Here is a 20,269-nt window from a genome sequence, read left to right on the forward strand (position 1 = left end):
TTAGGTTACTGCTGAGCAGTGCTTACATAGTGTCAAGGCCTTTTCTGCTCCTCACATCACCCCACTAGCGAGTAGGCTGGGGGTGTACAGAAAGTTGTGAGGGCACACAGCTGGGACAGCTGACCCCAACTGACCAAGAGGATATCCCATACCATATGATGTCACGCTCAGCAATAAAAGTGTAGGGAAGAAGGAGGAAGGGGTTATGTTCAGAGTTACAGCATTTGTCTTCCCAAGTATTCGTTATGTGTGATGGAGCTCTGCTTTCCTGGAAATGTCTAAACATGTGCCTGCCAATGGGAAGTAGTGAATGAATTCCTTACTTTGCTTTGCTTGTGCATACAGTTTTTGCTTTACCTACTAAACTGTCTTTATCTCAATGTATGAGTTTTCGCACTTTTACCTTTATGATTCTGTCCCCCATTCTGCTGCAGAGGGAGTGAGCAAAGGGCTGTGTGGGGCTGAGCTGCCTACTGGGGTTAACCCACAACAAAGTTATACCTACACATTAGCTGTCTTTTCAACAGTTAGTGTAATGATGTTGAAAGAAATAGTGATACCCGTATAACTTTTTCTTGGTTTGCCAGACAGTAATGACATTATGCCATTCTTCCAGGGTTCTTCACTGGTTCACCAGTCCCTACTTGTCACTGAAGAGAAAAGCAGCAAACACTGCAGGGCAGTAGGCTTCACTCAGCCAGATTGAGTTAATGAAGTAATAAAACTGATCAAAGTTTGCAGAAAGGAGACACAAAAGACAGGCTGTTACCAATTTGTTCTTTTGTTGGTTGCCTTTTCTTTAGGATATTGGACTCTACTGGTGAGAGTAGAGTCCAATCATTCTACATGAATGTTGTTCTTGACCAGTAACCCATGGGAACAAGGCTCTAATGAGTGATGGTGTTCAGATAAAAAGACATGTAGGCATTTGATATTTTTTTTAAAGTGACAAGTAATTATGGTAGTATGTCACAAAGAAAGGAAATCCATAACCATTACATGCAGAAGGCATAATAATACACCTCTCTCTGTCTCTTGGCTACATCTATTTGTCCATCCTCTATCTATCTATCTATCTATCTATCTATCTATCTATCTATCAATCAATCAATCATCTACTCATCCATCCATCCATGCATCCATCCATCTGTCCCAATCCAATGTCGGGGGAGGTTTTGATATGATCCCAAGAGTGAGATTAAGACACAAATGAGGTCAAATGCCGTATACCCAACACAGGTTTTTATTATTAAAAAAGTGAAGAGGGGTAGCAATAGGACAGAATGGAAAGAAAGGACAGAAATAAAGCAAGGATGCGGAATAGGGCTGCAAGAATAGTCACCACCATGGATCCAGCAGCGTCCCATTGGTCCTCAGTCTTCAGTTCTTCAGTGGTGGGTGCACACGGATCTGGCTTCGATGGTGGATGCACACTGAGCAAAATTTTCTGCTGCCTTTTTAAGTTCATCGTATCCGCTGATTAGCATATCTGCCCATGTATAGTTTTTTTTTTCCTCTGGTCCAACAGGTTTTGTTGCAGCTGGCTTCAGGGCAGGAACGTTTGCCTCTTGTCAGTTCATTAGCAATGCATGCATGGGGTCTGGCCTATACAATAGAGCCATAAATGGCTACAGGATGGGGCCAGCTCAGTACAGGTCTGCCCCTTTGAGGCTTGTCTAAAGAGTCCGGACAATGCAACCGCAAAGAAGTGGGGGGGTGTAACCTTCAATACACTCCCGCTTCTCTGGGAGAAACTCCCCAGACCAATTCACAGGCTGCAGCAGCTTCTCTTGGAGGTTTGCACAGACACAAACAAGCTTTGAGACAGTCATATGACATTTCAGTCTCTCCATCCATCCATCCATCCATCCATCCATCCATCCATCCATCCATCCATCCATCCAAGACTTGTTTATTATATCAGATCATGTGTCTTGTATTTTAATTTTTCTTTCCATCAGTAGACACAGGTCAACAAGTAATCACTATTAATAATCTATATATCTAAGTTTTTGAAGAAGTCTTGTCCAAACAAAACGTAATGGTTTCTTTCCTTTTTGTAAGATTTTACTTTGTTGTTGTTGTTAAGGATCTGTCTTGTTACTTATCCAGACTTTATGTGCTCTTTGGGGATATACAGTCTTTTCAGCTGCATGATATACTTGACAATTCAGAACCCCTATAACAGGTAATGGTTTCTAAGCCAACAAAAAGTTTTACTTATGAAACAGGGGTTTTTCCAGTGTTTATGTCTGGGAATAAATATCCAAGGGAGTATAGACATTTTACTAATATACTAGTATAATATCAAGTATTTCCTACAGTTTTGAACATTTCTGTAATTTCATGCCATACTTTATAAAAGAAAAAATCCCATAAACTTCACTCTGTTGATATCTTTACAGACAGACCATGGGAAACTGATTTTTTAAAATATTTATGTACAAATTATAACCATTTCTGTAATCTGTAACAGCCTGCCAGACCCCAAACCGAAGTCCTTGACTGGAAGTTTTCCACTGACTTCTGGAAGAAATTTATCACCTTTAAATTACTTCTTTCAGCTCCATTTTATGCAAAAGTCACAAAGTCCTGGGTTCTGCTGCCCTCCAAATCACTCCGAGACAAGGAGAGAAGTGGACCCTACATCTCTTCTAGTTAAAGACAATGTAAGTTAAGTACAGTATGATGCAATATATTATCATTTCTGCTAGCAGAGCACAACATTTCTGTCACTATTCCATGCTTCTGCTAATTTGAAGTGCCACTGCTATTACTTTTGATGAAATGGGATGAAGTAATGGTTGGTACAAAACTTGGCAGCATAGCTTAATTATACTTTTCAAAACATTTAACACATCCTTTTTGAGACTCTGCTTTGTGACCAATGTATTCCTCCAAACTAGCCATATGAGACTTTACATAAGCCTTCATTAAAAAAATAATAATCCTAAACAGGTCTGAAAATACACAGAAGCAAAATTGTTACAGAATACTCTCTACCCAGGCCAGTGTCATGACAAAAATTTAAATGCACAATTAATAGCTTTATTTTCATTAACATCCTGCCTGTGAGACCTTAAGACTTAGTTTTGTGTTGTTGAGGTTTTTTTTGTATTTAGTTAAGTGATCAAGTGACTTTTAATTTGGTGCAGCTGCAATAGAGTACATAGCCAAGACCCCTGAACAGTTAATGCTACCTTTTATCCTTTATCATTTTCTTTTATGAGCTAAGGGATTGTTCATTCAAATTCCTCTAATCCTCATAATATCTTGGCCATTATTACAAATCCTAGCTTTTCAGATAGCATCTAATTTCTGATGAATCTCATGGGTACTGAGGAATCTTGTTAAATGAAAATGGAGGCATCACTTTTTGCCCGATTTCATTTGTAATTCAGTGCTTTAGGTACCAAAATATAGATACAATTAGCTGCAGATTCAGCTGCATACTCTAGTTATAGGCTTTTGATTTTGCAGATATGTGCCATATACTAACGCCCATAACAAGACGCGACAGGCAGCATGATTTTACTTATTAAATAAACCTTTCTTCCTGGCAAAGACACTCATGAAACAAGAAATTATATTACTACACAACAGTTAGTGTTATAAGCAATCTTCTTTATTATTTCCTTGTACTCACAATACAGAATGTTCAGTAATATGTTTTTAGTAATTTTAACTTGTCAATACCATTCCATATATTTTTTCCCACTAACTCCATTTACTCATCTGACAGTACCCAGAAGGAAAACCACACTAGATCTACAGCAGACACAACTCTTTATGACCACAGAGACATTTATAGGAGTTCTCCCTAATACTGAGATGAAGCTCACCTTTGCATATTTGTTTTGCACTATAGAATGTTAATGAAGATGCTGTGAAATGATTTTTTTTTTTTTTAGGCTTTAATAGTAGTTTTACTTTTTTGTGTGTGGGTAGGGACTAATTTTCTGAAGACTGTTAAGGAGAGAAGTATGATGCAATGGCTAGTGCATTAGCATAGGCCACAAGTGACCCATATTTAATTTTCTGTTTTGAAACTCTCTCTCTGTACCTCCATTGTCTCTGCTTAATGTTAATGACTGCAAGACTATCAGATTTTGTCTACATAGTCTTGGGAATTGAATCCCATGCTATTCCTTGTATAAAAACCTTGCCCACCTATGACTGCACTTTTAAATTTGAAGGCATTCAGTTAAACTGCTAGGTAAAAGCAAAGGACTGCAGGATTACAAACACCTTGAGGTTATACCCATATGAAGCAGGCAGTCCTGTGGTCCCACACTCAGAGCTTCCCAGTCTGTAAATGGCTGTGCAAAACAGCCTGCCTTTGAATTATTACAGACAGACTCTTCCGCTGTAAAAGAGACAGACATATGACCCCACCATATATAATGGTGCCACCACAGTAAGTCAGTCCTCAGGCACTGCTGTTTGATGAAAGGGTAAAGGGAAAGCAGGGATGGAGATGCAGGGGAGGTGGATACCAGGTGATTGGACCATCATCCTTGTGATGAGGAAACCAAGTGATCTGGGAGAAAACAGAAAACTTAGGTGTTGGGAACAAGGTGCTTCTATCCAGGTGATTAATTTTCCTACTTGCCTGTAAATCCCTCCTGCTCCTTCTAGGCATTTTCCAGTCTCAGAGGTCATCACTAGTGGTCTGGCTGAAATGCATGGCTGGCCAGAGATCCAAATGGACATCAAGGCAACATGACAATGTCACAGGCTGTTCATAACACAGATGTGACAGGCATGGAGAACTGCTGGCAGTGTCATGGGACAGGATAAGTTAAATGCACAAGGGCATCACAGCGTTATACAGGACTGGGGCAAAACAAAGTTCCTATATGCCTGTAGTGAGGAAGGAGAGCTCCCATTTGGGGCATCTTCTCTGAGCCGCTTTCTATTTTCAGCTAAGAGGATTATCCTACAAAAAATGGCTTTAAAATGAGGAAAGATCCAGTACAGTAACATAAATATGGCCTCAGCAAGAGGGGTAAGGTTAGGTAAAGTAAGGGTAAGGTAAGGGTGAGGTAAGGGTAGGGGTAAGGGTAAGGTAAGGTAAGGTAAGGTAAGGTAAGGTAAGGTAAGGTAAGGTAAGGTAAGGTAAGGTAAGGTAAGGTAAGGTAACTATCTTCACATATACTTAGATAGTGTCAGTGTGGGAAATAAAAGATTGTTTTTTCTAGTTTTTACATGAAAATAAAGGGCTAGTGTTCCCATATGAAGTATGATAACTTTTTTTCAGGTTATAAACAAAAGCATTATATTTACTGTATGATAAACATATAAATAAATACTTATTGTTTAACATTTCTCTATGTTCAGTGACTTAATTGTATGTCTCCTTTTTACAAAATGTCTGTTACTGAAATTATTTCAACCTGATGAGAAAAGTCAATGTTTTATTCACTTGAAGAACTGGAGAATGGAAGAAAAGAAGAAAGAAGAAGAAGAAGAAGAACTTTTTACATGTGGCAAAAGAGGAGACACACAGTTTGGACAAACTTGCCTTGTAGAGCAAGAGCAAAAACAAAAGCAAAAACCAACCAACCAACTGAAAAAAACCAACAAAAACCACACTGACACATCAGGACAAGTAAGATACAGAAAGAAAAGAGAGTAGATTAAGCTAAAAGACAATGTTGGCATAAGAACAAACTGGCCATTAATAATTTAGGCTGGACGACAGATGAAAATTTGCAGTGACTTGGATGGTGAGATTTATTGAACAGACTTCAGTAGAAACAGTGGGAACTACATGGTATAACAATTTAAAATTAAGCTTAGAACAAATTATAGGGCCACTTACTTCACCATGGGATAGAACTTGAAGAACCAGCATGTCTGTTTATGCTACTGTAAGATACGACCCTGAGAAGTGTAATTAGACAATGCAATGAGCCTATTGGATGATATGGCTTTTTAATAGTGGTTTTTTTGGGGGTGAATAGTAACACTTGGCTTACTCTATTTTTCATTGTGACCAGGAAGTTGTAAAATTTGTTTTATTCAGCCTCAGGTTGGGTTTTACTCAATCACTCTTAATAATAAATAAACTAATAAATTTAAATTTTTTATCAACCCTTGTATTTTCCACCATTGTAAAATTTTTGGAAAAGAAAAATAGCATGAGGATTTTCTCCATGATTTATCTGGAAAGGATGCTGTTCTTGAGGCCCATCCATATATGAACTCGTTAAGTCAGACACAGAATACATTACATGTTTGAATCACCTTTCCTAAATAATGCATTACCTAACTTACCAACAGAATAAAAACACACACAAAAAAAAATTTAAGACATTCTTATACCATTTCAGAAAATAAACTCTCCAAAGAATTCTACTTCAGTCCGTACAAAGCTACACATATTTCAGTATGAATTGAATGCACATATTCACTGAATGCACATAGCTAGAACTGTATACAATATTGCCAGTGAGAATTTCTTCATTACAATTAGTTTATTTGATAATCCCGTTAAAGTTATGTCTAATTTCCACAGTATATAATAACCATCCCATAAAAGGCTAATAATACCCAGGAGTTTCTCTTCCTTTCTCATTTACACTTGTGACGCATTTATGTGAACTCCCTCTGTAAATAAGAACAGTTCAGAAAACAGATTTTAGGCTGTAATAACATAACCTTACACTATAACCTAACCTTACACAGTAAATCATGTTCCAGTTCATAATATAAAGTGATCCAGTTCTTTGTACATAAGAATCCCATTCCCCATTGTAGTTCTATTGCCTACTAAAGTCACTACCTATATTTTTACTCAGCAAGCTTCCACTATTTTTATTCATCACTTTGAATATTAAATACACTAAACCTCCATCCTTGATAATTTCATCAAAAATATTCCTCCAATCCTAATGTTTTTTCAGTAGTGCAAGGCTTTTCTTCCCTAGAACCACTTTTTCTCCTGCTTTGTACATCTTTATGTCTAGATTTGCATCATCTTAATTTTTGTTAATACTTTTCCTGTGCAATATTATGTCAAATATCAAAATGAAATAGAATTATCTCCTACATTTTTCTTTCATAAAATGATTTATGTTATGAAATAAATTAATGAGATTGCAGGATATTCCTTCAACTGTCCATTTGATTGTATGTTTTCTTGATCATCTTCAAAATTCATCCTAAAGCTTTGCACACCTTAGCTATCCAGGTTTTTATACAATAAGAAAATAGAAAAGATGGGATCTACAGAAAATGTGTGATTGCTACCTCTTCTGATTTAACACTTATTAAAAATCCTTTCCATTACACTTGCAATTTCCTGTGACAGCTGTCTCCCTATTTGGAAATGGAGATTATCCTTCCTTTCTCCACCTCTGCTGTCCTCACCTACTGACCTGAACACATTAATGTCCTTGAGTTTTCCTTTTAAGTTAGGTGCAATGACTCAATTTCCACAGACTATTTTAAATTATGTCAACCCAGTTTTCAATTTTGCAGGCATAATTTCGTGCCTACAGGTAAATCCAAGAATATACAGTTGCACAAATTGTAGCATGTAGATATCTATTTACGTTAAGTTGCAGGCTTAATTGACTGCCAGTACAAAACTACACCTAAAATGATTCTTAGAAAAACATGGATCTTAATGATACCTGTGCAAGAGTAAAGAATCAAATCTATCATTTTATAGGAATTCTCATTTTCCCTACATATCTAATATTTGATTGACTTCTAACACATGACAATCATTTTCTTCTGTTGCCATAATAGACAGGCGGTGAGTCAGTCAGATGAAGTAGTCACTCCCAAGCAGAAACCCCCACAGGTTCATCTGTCAGAACTGCCAGTTATTCTCTGATATAACTTCAAGAGCAAAGGTTCATGTAAAATAATCCTACTTAAAGCTAGCACACTCAGATTTCACTAAAGTCTTTTGATTATCGCTCTGGGATTTGTTTCCTGTTACCATAATAGACATCCCACCTGTCTAGAAAGGAACTTCCAGAGACTAAAAAATAACATTAAATGTTTTAGAGCAATCCAGTACTAAAGAAATTCTCTATAAGAGTGGAAAGTATAGAAAGCAATATTTAGATTTTGCAGAGAATAAAAAATCCACTTTCTGCTGATGATGTTTGTGAACTACCTGTCAAAAATCAAATAACATGTCAATAAGGAGGAGCTTCCACCAGAACAGAAATTATGTCAAGTTTTCCCATTCTCAGAAATCCCCTCATCCCGATTTAAGTGAGAAACTGGAGTCTGTGATGATGGTAATGTCTACAAAGACAGTAACTGGCTTCTTAAGGATATATTATTCAGTAGTCACTGATTCTAGAAGGATTTCTTTCACAGTTCTTTTATACCTGGTCTTATGTCCCCCTGGTTCTTGGAAAAAGAAAAAGAAAAAAAAAATTAAAATTAATAGAAAGGAAAAAAAAATTAGAAAATGCTTGCAGATTTTAAAATTAGTCCTTATAAGGTAAAACTTAACTGTCATATTACATATCTGGGAAGCTGAGTTTTGCGCCACAGAAGAGATCACCAACACAGAGAATAAAATGGAGTAAAATGTGTTCACAACTGGGTGATAATTTGCTTCATGTGCACACATTTCAACTGCTTGAAATCCTCTATATCCATGACTATGAATGATTTGGGCAGCATGCTTTCTCAAAATGTTTAACAACCATAATTAATATTCAGACTTAGTCTTGTCGCATACATGCAAATGCTGAGTGTAATATACAAGCAAATATCAGATCTGAAGCCTGAAGTCAAAATTTATACAACCTCTACCTGAGAATTTCCTTTGAGAGATTACTTTCAGTCACTCCACTAAGTCGAGTACTGACTGTACTCTCAAGCCAAGTAACAAAAAACCAACAGATCTACTAAGCATATTTAATTTTCAAGACAGTCGTCACGATCATGCCAGTTTTCTCCCGTAGCACATCTTTTAGCCAGTTCTCATATCTACTTCTAATTATACCTTGGCTGAACACTGGTTCATAGTAGCTTCAAGAGGCATGTTCTTGATTATATTGCCCTATTGCCATTGGTTTTAGACTAGAAGAAACAAAACTGTCAGATTCCTAAGATTGAGGAGGTTTTTTAAAAAAAGCTCTTTAATTTAAAAAACATACCATCATGGAGAACAGAGCACCATGCAGCCGCTCACTCCTTCCCCTTCAGGGATGGGGAGGAGAAAATGCAACAAAAGGCTCAGAACTTGAGACAAGGACAGGGAGGGCTCTTTACTGGTTATGGTCATGGGCAAAAGACAGGCTCCATTTGGGAAAAAAAAAAATCAATTTGAACACAACCACTACTACTAATTTACCAATCACAACAGAGTAAGACAGTGAGAAATACAAACACATCTTAAAAACACTTTTCTCCCACCCCTTCCTTCTTCCCAAGCTCAGCTTTTCTCCCAATTTCTCTACCTACTTCCCAGTGGTGCAGTGGGGCAGGGGATGGGACTTGCGGTCAGTTCATCCATCACACATTGTTTCTGCCACTCCTTTCTCCTCAGGGGGAGGACTCCTCACACTCTTCCCCTGTTCCAGTGTGGGGTTCCTCTCATAGCACACAGTCCTCCACAAACTTCTCCAAAGTGAGTCCTTCCCATTGGCTGCAGATCTTCATGAACGGCTCCAGTGTTGGTCCCTGCTGTGGGCTGGAGTCCTCCCAGCAACAGACTAATCCAACATGGACTTCCCTCAGATTCCCGGCCGTCTTTGGGTGCATCCATCTGTTCTGGTGTGGGGTCCTCTACAGGCTTCAGGTGGGCATCTGCTCCACCGTTAACGTCCATGGGCTGTAGGAGCACAGCCTGCCCTCTCACCACAGGTCTCAGGGGAATCTTTGCTCCACCACTCTTCCCCCTCCTCCTTCTTTTTTCAACTGACCTCAGTGTTTGCACAGGTATCTCCCTCACAACTTCTCCTACTGTCAGGTTCCCCTTCTTAAATATGTTATCACAGAGGTGCAGCCACCATCAATAACTGGCTCTGCCTTGGTGCAAAGGCGGGTCTGACTTGGAGCCAGGGAAGCTTTCAGGAAGTTTCTCACAAGGGGCCACTGCTGTAGCCCCCTCCCCCCCTATCAAAACTCTGGCACACACAAACCCAACAGAAATGGTCATGAACAGGCTGGAGATCTTGCTAACTTATGAGGTAGTGTAAAATACAGTATCTGGTATATAAGCCTGTCATTACACATGGGTGGAGCGATTCAGTTTTCTAGTGGGTTTCACAGCTGTCTTCTGAACAACAAAACAATGTTCTTGACAAATGGATTTGCTTCCGGAAATGCTAGGCATATAAGCCAAAGTTTCCCTATTGGGCACAGAGTACCTAATTTGAGACAACTGCAGTCTGATTAACATAATTACCAAGAAGATTCAGGGTTCAACTGAAGTCTATAGAAGAAGTGCTGTGAACATATAAAATACAAATATTATAAAATACTGAATCATTTGATAAAATCAAGCACCTCCAATCTGATTTAGAACAGGGAATATGCCTATCTGTCCAATGAAAACCCTCAGTGCTGTGCCCTCCCTCTGAGGAACGCAGTATAATCAGACATTAAAATATCTATGGCTGTACATTCAACCAAGCATATGCAAGTATGAAGTAGTATGTTAACAGGTCAATGGATTCAGTGAGTAGGGCATTGGATTTGAACTCTTAGGGCACAATGTTAGTCCTAAGTGCTTTTGTTTCTCTTCAACTCAAAAAGTATTCAGGTTGCAAGCTCTTTGAAGATTCATTATTTTATGTATTTCTGCTATCATACAAATAACAAATTGGCAAATCACAAATATTAATCACTGTATAAAACCCAGAAGAGACCAAGAGATGGTAGCAATAGTGGGTGTTTGAAGTAAGATGAGCAATAAGAAAAAAAAAAAAAATGTAGGGGGCCTTACTACAGAAAGTATTCCTTGTTACAGCAGAAAACTAAAAAAATTTAAATTAAAACATTATATTTCATTCAGGAACTTAGTGGGTTGTTGAAATTCACATCTGAATGCTCCTACCTGTTGGCATCCTAGTGATAGCAGCAGAAACTGGCTATTTGTCAGAATCAATCACTTTTTTCCCCCACAGTGAAGGAGAAGTTGAAAGCATCCTACACAAAAGAAAGGAGGTTCAAGAGCTAGATACACTACTTGCATGTCAGCCAACTCAGTATTAAATGCCAGGTGGTATTCTGCAGAGAAGTTAACTGACATAAATTATGTCAACACTATGTCAGCAAAGTCTGTGTGGCACTCCCCTTTACCATTGCCTGAACTAGCTCAGATATTGCTCTTATACACTTCTGTCACACAATTCACATAGGTGAGCACATGACACAGGAAGAGACACTTTCGAAAAGCCTGGGACAGAATTTGATATTTTTTCTTCAATAATAACATAACTTAAGTTGTAAGAGAAATATTTAACTTTTTATAAAGGTTTTTTTTAAAAAAAATATTTTATTTTATTTCTTGACTGTTTCTAATAATTTGAGGAATAGGTTACACAAAAGGTTTAATATCTCAACATAGTTTGCCTACCTATTCTTAATGTTTCAGATTAAGCAAATGTAGGAAAACGTTTACTTCATATATTCTAGATGCATCATTTTAGAAATACACAGAATCACAGAATCATCTAGGTTGGAAGGGACCTTGAAGATCATCTAGTCCAACCGTTAACCTAGCACTGACAGATCCCAACTACACCATATCCCTAATTGCTATGTCAACCTGACTCTTGAACACCTCCAGGGATGGGGACTCCACCACTGCCCTGGGCAGCCCATTCCAACACCTAACAACCCATTCTGTAAAGAAATGCTTCCTAATATCCAGCCTAAACCTTCCCTGGCGCAACTTGAGGCCATTACATCTTGTACTATCACTTATTACTTGGTTAAAGAGGCTCATCCCCAGCTCTCTGCAACCTCCTTTCAGGTAGCTGTAGAGGGCGATGAGGTCTCCCCTCAGCCTCCTCTTCTCCAGACTAAACAACCCCAGTTCCCTCAGCCGCTCCTCGTACGACATGTGCTCCAGACCCTTCACCAGCTTAGTTGCCCTTCTCTGGACACGCTCGAGTAATTCAATGTCCTTTTTGTAGTGAGGGGCCCAAAACTGAACACAGGAATCGAGGTGCAGCCTCACCAGTGCCGAGTACAGGGGTAAGATCACTTCCCTGTCCCTGCTGGCCACGCTATTTCTGATACAAGCCAGGATGCCATTGGCCTTCTTGGCCACCTGGGCACACTGCTGTCTCATGTTCAGCCGGCTGTCAGTCAACACGCCCATGTCCCTCTCTGACTGGCAGCTCTCCAGCCACTCCACCCCAAGCCTTATGATCTAGATCAGCATTCATGACATTTCTATTCACAAACAGTTCCTTTTTTATACTGTTTCATATTATTAAACAGCAAAAACTATCCTAGAAATTATACTTCATACATAACAAATAAATAAAATTAGTGTTTTGTAATGGTAGTGTAGTTTTTACAGTTACAATAACTACTTTATTCATTCATAGCTCTGCCACTCATAACTTATGTATCCACTGTAAGTTAGAGAATATAGCTTCATCTATAGGGATCAATCTTTTCTTTTTTTCTCTTCTTTCCCTTTTTATGGCATGTTACTCTAGGGATGCTGTGTCTGAATCTCAGAAGACACTTTTTTCCCCCCCTGAGATTCCATTTAAACTTTTACTCTTTTTTTGGGCATATCACATGGTGAATGTTTATGAATAACCTAATAATATCTAGAGAGATGCCTTTGAGATACTTTTTTTTGGCAATTTTAACTTCATAAAACATCACGCTTTACACCTGTCTTCATTACTCCTCCAGATTTCTATAGAATGAATAATCTAGTGTGTAGATGAAAAAAACAAATTTAAGATTAAAAATTTTTATAGGTTGAGCAATACTTCCTTAGAGAAAAATATAGCTTCTTGGATCACTCTTACTACTATCCATTGTCACAATTATCCCAGTTCTATGACCACTCCATGGAAAGAATGAGACACCTACTACTATGTGTTAGTTTTGTACATTAACAATATTTTTATTAATATTATTATACAAAGTACATAATTTTTGTATTTTGCAACCAAAAGGTTCTGATCACCATGTTTTTGACATATGAGTACAAGATACATAATTGTCTTTTATATATATCATGGCCATTTTGATTCATGGAGATTGATTCTCACATATGCTGGGATCATACTACTGTGCTTTAGCAATGTGAAAATATATTAGAGTGACAATACTAGATATTCACCATCTATTTAAGACCCTTTATACTCCAAGATCAATGTCAAGAATGGAAGCATAAATGAAGAAAAAACAGTTCTAAAGCCATGGTTATAAAAGAAACCCTCCACATTCTGTTGTAGTTATTCCTTTTCAACAAATGTAGAGAGAAAACAAAGGAAATCCCACAGAAATATGACCATTAATTCAATAAGACATTTCCTATTTCAATAAAGAAAAGAAAGAATAAAAAAATACTCTTTTATTTCAGTTAACAAGGTACAAAAGAAATAAGATGACCAAGAGAATGACGTATTTTTGTTTACCTTTAAAAATCTGATAAAATTGATGGGTAAGCATGACATCGTCATAAATGTGAATCATCCGCAGTTAGCATAAAATGAGCTGAGGGAGATAACTTTATGCTTTGGGATATAAGTGATAACAACTGAATCACAGGAGGAAACATCCTTCCTACCTACAATTCTGATGAAGTAGGTGCGATGTGGTTATCACTATGAGCTACATTTTATCAGCTGCTGGACATCTATAAGGACATCTACTCTTTAGAGAACTGACAAAAAAATTTTTTCAAGAACCTGAATCATCAATGGTTTGATGAAACTTTTTTTTTTTTTTTTTTTGCACAGCTTTGACTATACTATTTCTGATCAGAGAGACTCCAGAATATTGAATGCCTTGGGTGCCAGTCTTTTCCAGGCATTGAGGGGGAATATGTTTGCTCTGACCTAACAGGAGAAAAAACTCATTAGGAATAAGTGCTGCCCAAAACATCTGCATTGTTCTAGTCTTTCTAACCTGGCATTACAAGAGGTGTTGTCTCCAGATTAGAAAGTAACGTTATTAGATCCTGGCCATCTTGTGTGAATATTCAAAGAACTGTCCCTAATGTCTACTAAAAAATATGTGTTAAACTTTGCTTTTATTATTTTATTTTCTCTTTTCCTCTCACACCCCAACACAGAAGTGGGTATTGTGCAGAGCAGTTGTTGCATACCCACTGTCTTGTTTGCCTTGTTGTCAGGGATCAGGGGACTGCTCCTCAAGGGAAGCCAGGCTGTGGCCACAGCCCAGGCAGGGGCATTGCCCCCACCAAACAGGGGACAGCCCCCTGAGCAGAGCCAGAGTGGGGACAGTGCCAGGGGCTGGGCACCATCACACAAGGTGAGGTAGGATCAGGTCCAGAGTCAGTCTGGGACATCCAGTCAGCAAGGCAGGACTGCCGGAGACAAGACTACCTGCCATGCAGCTCAGACTCTATTTAAGCCCCTGGGCCTATAGACAGGAAGCACTTGTCAGGAAGCCCTGGGTGAGGTTGGTCAGGGTGATGGAGACTTCTTGGTGACCTCAGGGCCCTGAGACTTGACTTTGTGGTCAAATAAATCAAGTATCATAGGTCATACATAGGTTTGGCTTTGCTGATTTACCCTTAAGCAGTATTGACATAATACCAATATTTTGGCTAAGAAAAGACAGTTTTAGACTGTAATACTGTGTCATATAATTATTCTTAATAAAATTTGTGGAAAGGGGGCCTAAATATGTCTATCTGCAGTTTCGCATTAACTTAGGACTGCCCTTGACAGTCAGTGTCATGAAACCATAAGAGTTCTATAGATAACATGTATATACACATACATGTACATACACACATACACAAGCACACAGAAACACACATTGAATTCATAAAAATATCTCTAAGGCTATTTTCTTCCAAAATACAAGATGGTAGGTTAGTTACCTACTGTTTCAGACTCATGTAACAATAGGGAATGAAAAATAAGACACTTTCTGTTCTCCTTTCACAAAAGCTAATAGTCAGCCATTGTTTACCTCAATGAGACCAAAACTTCTGCACCAACAAAAACCACTTTTATTGTCATGTTTCCAAACAAAATAACTACAAATTTTTCAGTGGACCAGTACAGAGAATATCTAGTGGTTTTTTAGTCTATTACATGTTAAAAGACAGTAATCTGGGAGGTGTGCCTTATTTAAAATCTTTTAATTTGTTTTGATAACTGAACTGTATTGGCATGATTTTGTTGTTACTTTCATAATTGAGATATTCTCTTGTGCATTTTGGCTGAGTGATTTCTCACTGTGCTTCATTTACAACTACGCAGCCTCTAGAGTTTGCAGAAATCAGATGTTCATGTTTCTGTTTCATCATGTGTTGCCTGTAATTAACTTTTATTGTCAAAACCTGTCAGACTCATGACCATCTTCTTGAACCAGAAATTATATTTGACACCTGTAAACAAAATAAATCCTTAAAGTGATTAGTATTAATTTGATGTAGGGCTAAATCTACAACAAGTTTAAGTCAGCATAAAGCTGTTGACTTCAATGAAGGGATGGCAATTTACATCAGCCAAGAATACAACCCAGATAGATAGACTGACAGCACTATTTTAAAAATACTTCACTGGTGTGAAACATCCAGGCTCTTATGAGCTTTTATTTTGCAACATACATTTACATACGTTCTGTACTTAAAATGTATATGCAGTTTCTTTACTACTGGTAATGTATTTTTTCACTGACTAACTTTGAATATCTGAGACTAAAAGCAGACTTTGAATTCAGTCGTTTATGTTAAAGTGTAAGTCTGTAGATTTGAGTCTTCTGGCTCCAGAAATTACCTATTCATTAACTGCAGCCACTCATGCTTGTAGTGCCTGGTCCAACTCTTTACTCAGTCATCACAAAGCAGTTGTTACATTTGAAAAGCCTAACTGGCCTGAATGAAGGGTTATTCACTGGCGATCTCTGTGATGGAAAAAGAAAACTTCTCTAGCCTGATGTACAGTTGTGGTCACGTTCACCTGTTATTTTTGCTACTGTGACCTTAAAATGTCTCTTCTATGTCCTAGAGAAAGGAGCAGTAAATTTCTTTGCTTATACTCTGGTATCTGGTCTGGGAGTGTGGTAACAAAGTGACCTTTAATTTTGTTTTGTTTTGTTTTCCATATTAGGGTTTTTTTGGAGGGAAAGAAGTTTACACCATCTACTGCAAGTGCCTCCTACCCACTTTGACAGTACGAGGAAACATTAATAAAATGTACTTACTATGATCAACGTGTTTTATTTCCTTTACATTATTAGGTGGTAAAAAGAATGAAAAAACAATAGAAGTGCATATAATTTGGGGTTTTTTTATTTTACTTTTTATTCCCAGGGAATCAGGACAGTGGTGACATGAAACTTCATTAATATCTCTTTAGCAAAATTAGCTGATCAACAATTATAGGGTAGTTACTGATTTAGAGTGTTTCCAAGAGATTTGTGTAAGCCTGTGATTGAAGTCTCTCCTGCATTTCCTAAGCATGAGGAAACAAGTTTTTAACCACGGATTCTGGATTACAAATAATGAATGACATCTACTATGGGTAGGGAGAAGAAGAGATCAATTAGAAAGTGTCAAATGCAAAGGATACCACACATAGATAAGATCTAGAAGGAAGAGCATGTTTCAATATATTGCTTAATCCAGAAATTCCCTCTTCAGTATTTTCTCTAAACTTGTATGGAGGGAATTCTCTTGATTTGGGATTTCTGTTCATTTGTTATTCCTTGAGAGGTAGTTACAATAGGTTTAAAGCTCTTAAAGAGAGAGAAAATACCTCTCCTCTGATGAAAGAACAAACAAGGTCAGCACGGTATGCAATACTGAGAAGAGTTTTGCAGAGAGCATTTATTGAGATTTACTTCTATAACAGATGAACAGCAATGTTATGAAGCAAACTCTTCAAATAATTACTGGTCTTCAGAAGCCTCAATGTAATATATTTTTAATATGACATTTAAGAAATATGCTTGAGGGGGGAGTATGATTATGTCCTCCCAATACTAAGATGAAGTGAGATTTTTCACAAAATGTTGAATTGTTTTATATGTCACAATCCTTGCCTAGCAAAGGAAAGCAGCTTAAATTTTTCTACTAATTGTTTTTTGTACAGTACATTAGAATCCTGGTTGGAGACCAAAACATGTTACAGACAGTAGTCCAAGCTCTTCATTCTAGCGAGGTCATTATTATAAATCAAACAGAGAGCTCTTCAAAGTGCATGGAATTAATTATACAACTTTTTGGTTTTTCTTTTTTTTTTTAATCCAACCATCTCTCCATAGTGGGCAATGACAGACTCTGAAAGCTTGTTTACCATAGGAATAAATCTGTTAATTAAGCACTTCACTGAGACACTGATGTTTCAAAATAGATAGAATTTCTGTAGGATAGACAATGATCATTTAAATAGAAAAATATATAAATTGAAAAGTATTTTTTGATTTTGCTGGTGGTGTTTTTTTCTTCCTGATTGATTTGTATTTTAATCCAAAATAATTTATGAATACAGAGACGAAATTCTTCAGGTTGTGCTGGTTTCTTTCTACACTAAAACACGGTTCATCAACCACCATATAAGTAAACATTCAGAAAAAAAGGTATTTCTGTGTAAATAAGCACATAACATCATCATTTAGTATGTACATTTTTAGAGAGATTGCTTTCCCACAGCAACTAATTCACTCAGAAGCCTTCTGCATTTCTCTGTTTCTATATTTAATATGTCTACTTCTACGCTTTTTCTAGCTATATTACTGAAGGGTTAACTTATTCTGTACCCTCCCCTTCCTCTGCATTTATCTCACTGAAACAGCTGTGATAGTTGCAGTCACCCTACAAGTGAAATGGCAGACAGACTCCTCTGAGATTATATTACCACTCTGTAAGCAGCTGCTAGGGGAACACAAAGACACAGTGCACTCTATATATCTTTTCCCAGAGTCTCAGAATATTTTCTGTATGATAGCCCCTTTTCCAGCTGGCTTGAGAACTGAAAGTCCCAAGGCAGCTCCAATAACCATGCTTGTGGACTGATAGACCTATTCACTGGACGATTAGCAGAAGCATTAATATCTTTAACCAAGTGTTAGAAATGATAATAAATCTGACTGAGGCTACATCGGATAGTGATTTGTGAAACTTCTCATTTTGAATATGTTAATCTAAACTGCCTCTGATGAAATAAGGAGGAAGGAGAAGTAAAACCATCTTAAGAAAATATAAATATTTCACTCTAAATGTAGTCCTGCTTCTAGACAAAAAGTGATTCAAAACACACACACACACACACACATACACACATGCACATGTATAGGATTACATCTCTCAAGAACTGACAAAGACTTTGATCTGTCAGTTTTACTTTAAAAGAGAGAATAATTGTGCATAATAGTGTTAAATAAGTTGTCTTCATTCTGGAAAGATAACTACTCAATTTCTACGTCTGAAGCAGAATATCAACTATGGACTCCAGGGGGGTGTCGTCTGCTTCTTTTCATCTTCAGCAGATGAATCTTGCCTATGGTGCTTGATTCATGACTCAAGGGAATAGAAAATGCTACTATAAAATAAAAGATATCTACAATGAAAATACAGTTATAGATTATTGCACAGAACTGTGATGCTCTTCAGAGGGCTTTATAGAATAGAATCTTCAAATTTCATCTTTTTTTCTGCAATGAAAAGCAAACTCATAAGAAGACTTTTAGCTGACTTATAAAAGAATCAATCATATTTGGAAAGTTTGTGTACGGGCTGTTTTGTCTTTTGTTCCTTTAACTTTATGCTTCTGAGAGACAGATCCTCAGATAGTTTTGAATAGTTTAGCTGAGAGTGGAAAGATATAAGGCAGGATTACAGGACGAGAAAAATTTGATCAGATTTCAAATTCAGATCTAATTTCATGTTCCAATGGGGGCTAGCAAAAGATACTTCAGAGGAAGACTAAAGAAGCCTATAGTAGACAACATGAGATAACCTGTCTCTGCCTTTAATCTCATCCCAGTGATAAGCAGGAGATTTAAGCCTGAAAATTAACAGGAGAGGGGATTTAAGTAAGAAAATTTAGCAATCCTCACCAATTGATGTTACCTGTATTACCATTAAGCCTGTAGACAGTCGCCATTCTTAATGTTTTTACAAATTTCTAGTTTCCAGTTTCTTTGTTTTGCTCACTTTCTCTGGGAATGGGTTCTGCATTTTTTGAAAAAGTAAGTTTTATTATTTTCCTATTCTTTGCTTATCAGGTCTCTCATGTGGCCCCATTGCTCTTATGTCATTACAATGAGAGCAAGCAATCTGTCGGTCTTTCACAGCTTTAAATATTTTTGAATCATTTTCCTTCTTATGCACCTATTTTCCTTGGCTAAGACTCTAATCTTTTGTCTTTATTTTCATATTAGTGTTTTGTCAATTTCTAGCTAAACTCTTACTCACCTCTGGTGTGGCAATGACTTTCTTAATACATGACAATCGGTCCTAAAACCCATATTACAGATGAAATCTCATTATCATTTCATTTAGTGTTACAGCAGTCATTTCCCTATTACTGACTACTGTTTTTTACATGTTCATTTCTGCACAGAAAGCTCTGAAGGTTTTTTGTTGTTTTTCAGTCAGGCCCTGATTTTTTATTTGGAGTGGATGAGTGGATTAATATGCAATACTTCAAATTTATTAATATAAAATTTATTTTGCTTTGTATGTGGTTCTACTTTTGTTTTGACATTGGAAGGAAGGCATGAAGGAAGGCAAGAAAGGAAGTCTTGGTTAATCCCAGAAGTCCTACTTTAGTCAGCCTTACAGCACAGTAGTACCTCTGTCTCCCAGGAGGGGCTGAGCACAATGTATTGTAGGTCTTCTGTCTAGGCAGTCCCTCCCAACAACAGGCATCATGCAAAGAGACAAGGGCTGGTCAACACAAAGAAAGGACTTCTAAATCCGTGGAGTTTGTAGGAAGTCCTAAAGCAAGCTTTTTTTTTTTTTTTTTTTTTTTTTTTTTAATTTGAGCTCTTTATTTTTCTTTAATAACTTTTCCTTAGCAAGAGAAAGAGACTGCTGACAGCTAGGAATGCTGATAAGATAGCCTTGAATACTAATGATTTGCACTTGGTAAAATTTATATTACTG

The sequence above is a fragment of the Strix aluco genome, chromosome 1 (genome assembly GCF_031877795.1).
Source record: "Strix aluco isolate bStrAlu1 chromosome 1, bStrAlu1.hap1, whole genome shotgun sequence".
Taxonomy (NCBI): Eukaryota; Metazoa; Chordata; class Aves; order Strigiformes; family Strigidae; genus Strix; species Strix aluco.